Source organism: Ovis aries, chromosome 2 (genome assembly GCF_016772045.2).
Source record: "Ovis aries strain OAR_USU_Benz2616 breed Rambouillet chromosome 2, ARS-UI_Ramb_v3.0, whole genome shotgun sequence".
Classification (NCBI taxonomy): Eukaryota; Metazoa; Chordata; class Mammalia; order Artiodactyla; family Bovidae; genus Ovis; species Ovis aries.
In genome coordinates this window covers 230,506,592-230,514,660 of record NC_056055.1, presented here as the reverse complement: position 1 = coordinate 230,514,660, position 8,069 = coordinate 230,506,592, and the positions used below count along the sequence as shown (strand labels likewise).

The 8,069-nt window shown below is 41.6% G+C and overlaps 1 pseudogene; it reads right to left on the bottom strand.

The window, feature by feature from the left end:
• Positions 1 to 4,757: 4,757 nt before the first annotated feature.
• Positions 4,758 to 7,248, bottom strand: LOC101119192 (oxysterol-binding protein-related protein 9-like; annotated as a pseudogene).
• Between the last annotated feature and the right edge of the window lie 821 nt (positions 7,249 to 8,069).

Sequence of the window (8,069 nt, the reverse complement as noted above, 5' to 3'; positions counted from 1 at the left end):
GAAAGTGAAAAGTGAAAGTGAAGTCGCTCAGTAGTGTCAGACTCTTCGCGACGGGCTTTTCCAGGCAAGAGTACTGGAGTTGGGTGCTATTGCCTTCTCCGTAGGTAGTGGTTACCTGAATAGAAAATGGATAAGTTTTCATGTTGCCCTTTCTTTAAGAATTTTTCATTTCTGTATTGAATTTTGGCTTTGGCTTTAAAATCTGCAACTAGGTTCCTTGACAGTAACATTTTCTTCATATTATCCCTTAAAAAAAATTGAAGGATAACATTTTGAAGGAATTCTTTGCTTCAGTTCAGTTCAGTCACTCAGTCATTTCCAACTCTCTGTGACCCCATGAATTGCAGCACGCCAGGCCTCCCTGTCCATCACCATCACCCGGAGTTCACTCAGACTCACGTCCATCAAGTCAGTGATGCCATCCAGCCATCTCATCCTCTGTCGTCCCCTTCTCCTCCTGCCCCCAATCCCTCCCAGCATCAGAGTCCTTTCCAATGAGTCAACTCTTCGCATCAGGTGGCCAAATTACTGGAGCTTCAGCTTTAGCATCATTCCTTCCAAAGAACACCCAGGACTGATCTCCTTTAGAATGGACTGGTTGGATCTCCTTGCAGTCCAAGGGACTCTCAAGAGTCTTCTCCAACACCACAGTTCAAAAGCATCAATTCTTCGGTGCTCAGCTTTCTTCACAGTCCAACTCTCACATCCATAACATGACTACTGGGAAAACCATAGACTTGACTAGACAGACCTTTGTTGGCAAAGTAATATCTCTGCTTTTGAATATGCTATCTAGGTTGGTCATAACTTTCCTTCCAAGGAGTAAGCGTCTTTTAATTTCGTTACCTCAATCACAATCTGCAGTGATTTTGGAGCCCTCAAAAATAAAGTCTGACACTGTTTCCACTGTTTCCCCATCTATTTGCCATGAAGCAATGGGACCAAATGCCATGATCTCCGTTTTCTGAATGTTGAGCTTTAAGCCAACTTTTTCATTCTCCTCTTTCACTTTCATCAAGAGGCTTTTTAGGTCCTCTTCACTTTCTGCCCTAAGGGTGGTATCATCTGCATATCTGAGGTGATTGATATTTCTCCTGGCAATCTTGATTCCAGCTTGTGCTTCTTCCAGCCCAGCGTTTCTCATGATGTACTCTGCATATAAGTTAAATAAGCAGGATGGCAAACAATATACAGCCTTGATGTACTCCTTTTCCTATTTGGAACCAGTCTGTTGTTCCATGTCCAGTTCTAACTGTTGCTTCCTGACCTGCATAAAGGTTTCTCAAGAGGCAGGTCAGGTGGTCTGGTATTCCCATCTCTTTCAGAATTTTCCACAGTTTATTATGATCCACACAGTCAAAGGCTTTGGCATAGTCAATGAAGCAGAAATAGATGTTTTCTGGAACTCTCTTGCTTTTTCCATGATCCAGCAGATGTTGGCAATTTGATCTCTGCTTAGACCTATGATAATAGCTTCTTAATGCTATTAACAGCTTTAAAATCCCATCTAAAGAAAGAAATCCACAAAATCATCAACAACCTGGACTTTCTCATCTGTTTTGGTCTGAGACTTTCTATCCTAAATATCATGGCCAACAAATGTTTCTTCTTTGGAAAGGTTTGTCAGATCAAGGCATGCCAGGCTACCGGCCAGAAATGATGAGTGCTGAATTGTTTCATGCACTGGAATACATCTAGAATTTGTTCTGCCACAAGAATGTCTGTGACTTGATCCAAAATGAAGACTATGCCCAGATAACTCCTTTACAAGACAAGTAATTATGAAGGTTATAAACAACAACTATGCTTGCTTCTCAGTATGCGTATTGAATTCATGAAACACCTACAAAGAAAGGCTTGCCCTGCTGAAATGCTGACAGTAATGTTAGGGGAAGCACACTGACTGAAGCCGCCCCCATGGCCAGGCCCTTTAGTAACCATTTGCATGAGGTGTTTTATGACAGGAGATCCTGGTAAGGAATACGGAACTAGTAAGCCACCACCAACCAGAAGAGTTCAGGAAAGGTCAAAAGGAGACACTGCATGTCCATCCACTTCCCAGAATCCCTCTTGTTAGCATCCATCTTGGCTGAGCGATTTGTGCGCCACCAGGAAAGACTCTGAATTAGAATGATTGGCCAAAGACAACTTGAAAACTAATCCATCACCATAAAACCTGAGACTGCAAGCCACATGGCAGAGCAGTTCTCCTGGGATCCCTTACCCTACTGCTCTCCACCCAGCTGCCCTTTCCCAGTAAAACCTCTTGCTTTGTCAGCACATGTGTCTCCTTGGACAATTCATTTCCGAGTGTTAGACAAGAGCCCAGTTTCGGGCCCTGGAAGGGGTCCGTCTTCCTGCAACAGTAAGGCCCCAAGATGGCCTTGTCGGTATGAAGAGAGGGAGGAGAGTTATGAAGCGGTATTTGAGCTTATATCCTTCACCTTTCACATGGATTACATTTTTCTTTACTAACCAAAATATGTATATAAATTTAGTATGTATTTTTAACAGTGCCTACTGTCTGTGATCAAATCAGTTACCATCTCAGCTCTGTTTTTTTCTTTTTTTCCTATGTGCACTGAACTAGTTCTGTGGTGAGATTTATCACCCTCTTGCTTGGGAACTAACGATGTGTGAAGGACTTAACAGGCAAGCAGTATCTGATTCTCCTGAGGACAGTATAGTGAAATAAAAGCTGTTTTATTTTGGAAATCTGTTGCACTAAGTGAAATGGCTGTGCCTAGGGTGTTGTGGTTTGTTTTGTTTTGTTTGTTTTTTTTTTTTTGTCACTTTAATCTATCACATAAATTAGTTTTCAGACGCTTCAAGTTAGCACAAAAATAAACCTATCTGATCATGAAGAAGCACCGACTTTTAGATGACCCTGGGATGCAGAAAAGTACCAACTAAGTCCGCGGACAGCAGCTTTGGAAGAGTCAATCCCTTTGGTTTCAGTGAAAAGGATGCAAGAAGTTACAAAACAGAAAATGATGGTCTGTGTGTGAGACTTCTGTTAAGACACCAATGCATTTGCATAACCTAGGAATGTGCCAGGACTTCCCTAGTGGGTCAGTGGTAAAGAATCCACCTGCCAGTGCAGGAGATGGGGATTGGATCCCTGGGTTGGTAAGATCCCCCGGAGAAGGAAATGGAAGTCTACTCCACTATTTTTGCCTGGGAAATCCCATGGGTAGAGGAGCCTCTAGAGCTACAGTCCATGGCATTGCAGAGTCATACATGACTTAGCGACTAAACGACAACAAAGGACTGTGTTATCAGGTAGCTAATAAGTCAGTCTTCTCACTTCTTTCGGTTCAAACATGCCATCTGTTAAAATCGCCTGCTGAGTCCTTCCTGACTGCCTACCAAAACAAAATAAAAACCAACCCTTTACAGCACTCAGAATTAGGATTGAGCATTAATTGGTTTCCAAAATCTTCAGGAAATTTACAACAGACACAAAAATGATGGTCTAGCAATTGGCACTAAATTGAGACATGCAATAGATGACCCCAGACAAGCGTCCAAACAGCATAATTTCATCTAGAAAAGAGAAAAGCATCTTGTGACCCACTGCTAATTTAGGATATACAACCTCTGCTGTTCAGGGTTTGCTATTTGCGGGACATAAAGCCAATCCCACCTCTATTTCATAACTACCATCTTCAAAGAGGCATGCACTGATGTCTTACCATCCTGCTACATTTTCATAGTTCTTTATTCTCTCACTATGTCATAAAACTACTCCACATGCTCTTCTAATTGCAATCCCCAAGACCCCTCGCCCCTCTTCATTCTCAGATGATGACCATTATTCTTATTTCACGGAGAAAACAGAAACAGTGAGGAGAAATTTTCCACGTGTTTCCAACACAAAACTGACTGATCTACTCATATGCGTGTCCATTTTCTCTTCTTCCCCTAAAGCATCAACTCTTCATCATTGAACTGGGTTCCAGATTCTCTCAGGAACCTGCTTTCAAAATTAGTCCTCAAATATCTCTCTGCATAAAATTCTCACCTGCATAAAAACATGCTTTAAGAACTTCCTAAGTACACACACACACACACACACACACACACACACACACACAATGTCCCTTAATTTCATTTCTTCTCTGGTCACCATCACATTTTTATGCCCTTACTGAATGAACAAATCTTTGAATGTAATTGTTATAACTCCATATCCATGTGTTTCCTTTCATCCTCTCTCTTTTTTTTTTAAGGTTGGAAAAATTACTTTATGAAGCCTTAAGAAGCATTGAGTATAATTAAACTACAGTTTAATCTACAGTTAGTCTAGAGTTAGACACAATTTAATAAAATAATATTTCCATTTCAAAATAAAAGTTATTGTAGGTGAGACCATGAAATTTCCTAACATGTGATTTTAATACATTATGCTAAATTTTCTAAAACAACTCAGAGGAACAACTCCGTTTACAGTAAATGGAGTATTTATGAAAAATCTGGTGTCAACTATATTATATATATGTATATATAGAACCCAAGATTATTTGAACTAGGAAACAGACATTGTATATCTCAACAGCAGTACTGGAATGCAGAGTTTAAGCCTGGGATTTACATCAAGGGATTTGGAAAAGGAGCAGACATCTTGTTTTCCAAACCCGAAGTTTTTCTCAAGACCAAAATCAACACTGTAACTGCCACAGACAGGAAAAAGGGAAGCTTTACTCACTTTAATTGTTCATCTGCCTCAGAAAGTCCAATATCCCTGAGACAGGAACCACTGCAATAAGAAGAGAGTGAATCGGTTCTCCCAAAGGAGGATTGTTGCGTAATTATGCCTCCTGTCCTGGAACCAGGAGCAAACTTTGTGTTTCCCAACCTAATGCTTGGCAGCACCAAGACATTTTCAGTAATGGTCCATCAAAAACCCAGCATTCTCCATCTTCATGAAACAACCTTGTCTCCCATTGAATTTCCTTTTCCTTCCTTTCTCAGGCTTTTGCTTTGTCATTCTTCAAGTCTATGCTTGGCTTCAGATGCTGCATCAATGCCTCTGATTTTTAAGTTGAAAGTGACATCCTTCCAAAGGCAGTGGGATTCATACTCTTTCTGATCTTCCAGCTTCCTCACTTTCTCCTTGATTATAGGCAACTTCTTGGTATCTATAAAAGCTACATTTTCCCCTTCTAAGTATTTTGCATACATTACACCATTCCATTCCCCTTCAATTGAGCAGAAAGACTTCTTGTCGTTTGGGAAAAAAAAAATCTCAGTGGTAATTCTGTGCTTCTTGCCCCCATAGAAAGGTTAGTGTGGAAGATGATGTTTGCACTATAGTCAGATTTGGAACAGCTAATATTGCATTCTCCACCTAGTTCCAGCCAGGGCACTGTGAGGATAGACCTGCTGTAAACATTGGGGAATGTGAGAATGTAACGTTCATCATGCTCCAGACACGAGACATAGCCCTGCCCTACGTTGTGCACCATAATTGACATCCCGAGGAATTTTGATCTGGGCCAGATATGAGCATTGAATTGTATCGTCTTATTAAAACACTCAGCATAAATGGCTGAAATGGGTGGATGATGAGAAATCTGCTCAGCCACGAATGTTACACTATTCTTGGAAACCCAGGGAACTGGTCCTTCTGAAACTAGCTCTGCATTCTCTTCAGTATCATTTGGTAATGTCCAGTGACACTGAAAGATTTCACCCAAAATGGGGTTGTATGGCTTTTTGGCAACTGATCCTCCCCTTCCTGCATGAAAGGCTGAGAGATACCATTTCACAACCTGAACCATTCGGTCTCTGGCATCCTTCTGGTCACTAATACTCACAAGTAGATCCGGATGTGCAAAAGTCTGCGTGCATTTCTAAAAGAGATCTTCTTTCAGGAATAAATGTTGAAAGAACTACCTTCATAAGATCCATTCCAAGTCTAAATTGTGACAACAGATGCATGCTAACACTCTTGTGCTTTTCCACCGACCCTGCATCCCCTTGGTCATTTCTATAATCTTGTGAATCAAAAAGGTCAGCATCGCTTGTTCCATTGGAGATGGAAGAATTAAGTGATTCGTGGTATCTGGGCACTTTAGACTATTTCCTGAGCCCCTGTGTATCAAGACTGAGGCAGATGCCAAGGAATCTTTTAAGCACTTTGGGGATGAGCCACTCTGAAGGAATTCATCTGCATCATAGAATTCATCTTCATTGCTAGAGTAAGAGAACTCTGGGACTGTGTTTGGAGACAAGTTGACATGGCTTGGAGCAATCAGACTGCTACTAGGTGGTGAGTGGCCACTGCCTGTACTATTTGGTGTTGGAGTCTGATGACGTCCCAAGGTTGCTAATACAGGTCCAACTGGTAACGAAGATGAACGCTGCTCTGAATCACACAACTCAGAGTAGGTTCTGGAGGTAAGACAGTCTGGGAAGGCACTGTGTTGACCACAGGTTCCAAGGTTAATATATTGCATCCACAGGATTAATAGTACTTTTAGCAATCTGCAGTGATACAATGCAGTGTTTAATTGATTCTACCAAGCTATTTGTTGTCTCTTTGAGGGTTTCAGTTTTCTTTCTCTGTTCATCGTCTCTGCAGTTTTGAAGTTTGTCGTCAAAAAGCTTCAACCGACAAGATTTGTAGATAAGCATCAGCTTCTGTAAGTTTGTTATCAAAGTCTTGGAGATTAGGAACAAATCCTGAATCCAAACTCCCAGGTGGTGACAGAATGGAGGAAGGAAGAGAATCACACTCACGCCCACAGCCTAGGCAAGCAGCAGGGTCTCTGGGAACTCAGGGATGGGAGCTGGCCCCTCTCCCAGACCCTCTGGGTCTACCCACTCCACAAGTGACCAGCAAGAAAGCCATTCACCAACACCCCTGCTCTCTGTGGCTCCAGGGGAGGAAGCCAAGGACCACTTCCGAGCACCCCTCTTTGCCGCCCTCAGCCGAATCACCGCTGCGGTGCAGTTGGTCTCATCAAGTCTCCTTTCATCCTCTCTTGATTGCACTTTAATTAGCCTTTAGTTCTCATCACTCCTGGAGAAGGAAATGGCAACCCACTCCAGTATTCTTGCCTGGAGAATCCCATGGACGGAGGAGCCTGGTGGGCTACAGTCCACGGGGTGGCAAAGAGTCAGACAGGACTGAGCAACTTCACTTCACTTTCACTTTCTCATCACTCCAGCAAAATTAATTTTGTACAGGTTACCAATAGTTCCATATTGCTGAAGACAATAATTAACTCTCACTACTGACATTACTCATCTTAACTATTATGCACACAATGAAAAAAGCCTTACCATATGTTAAAATTTACAAATCTGCAAATATATAAAATTTGACAGAACTAAAAGGAGCAATAGACCAATTTGTGTTATACTGGGAGATTTTACCATACCTCTCTCTGTAACTGAGAGTTCCAGTAGAAAAAGAAAATCAAGAAATGGTATTTAAAATTTGAACATCTCCATTCATAAATGTAAACCAACTGAAATTGTACAGTGTGAAATACAGATTATTTTCAAGTGCACAAGTGATATTTAGCAAGATCATACAATAATGCTCAATAAAATAAATCTCAATAGAATGTTATAGTAACTCCAACTTTGGGGCTTCCCAGGTAGAGCTAGTGGTAAATAACATGCCTGCCATTGCAGGAGACATAAGAGATGCTGGTTGGATCCTAGGGTTGGGAAGATCCCCTGGAGAAGGGAATGACAACCCTCTCCAGTATTCATGCCTGGATAATCCCATAGACAAAGGAACCTGGCAGGCTTCAGTACATGGGGTCGCAAAGAGTTGGACATGACTGAAATGATTTAACATGCATGCACGTTTTCATGCCACAGAAAAATTAGGAAATCAATTTTAAAAAGATATCTTAAAACATCAAAGTTTGAACCCTAAGAAATACACATCTAGACATTTTTGGATTGAAAGATGCAACTAAATGGGAGGCTTCCCTTGTGGCTCAGACAGTAAAGAATTTGCCTGAAATGCAGAAGACCAAGGTTCGATCCCTGGGTCGGGAAGATCTGCTGGAGAAGGAAATGACAACCCACTCAAGTATTTTTGCCTG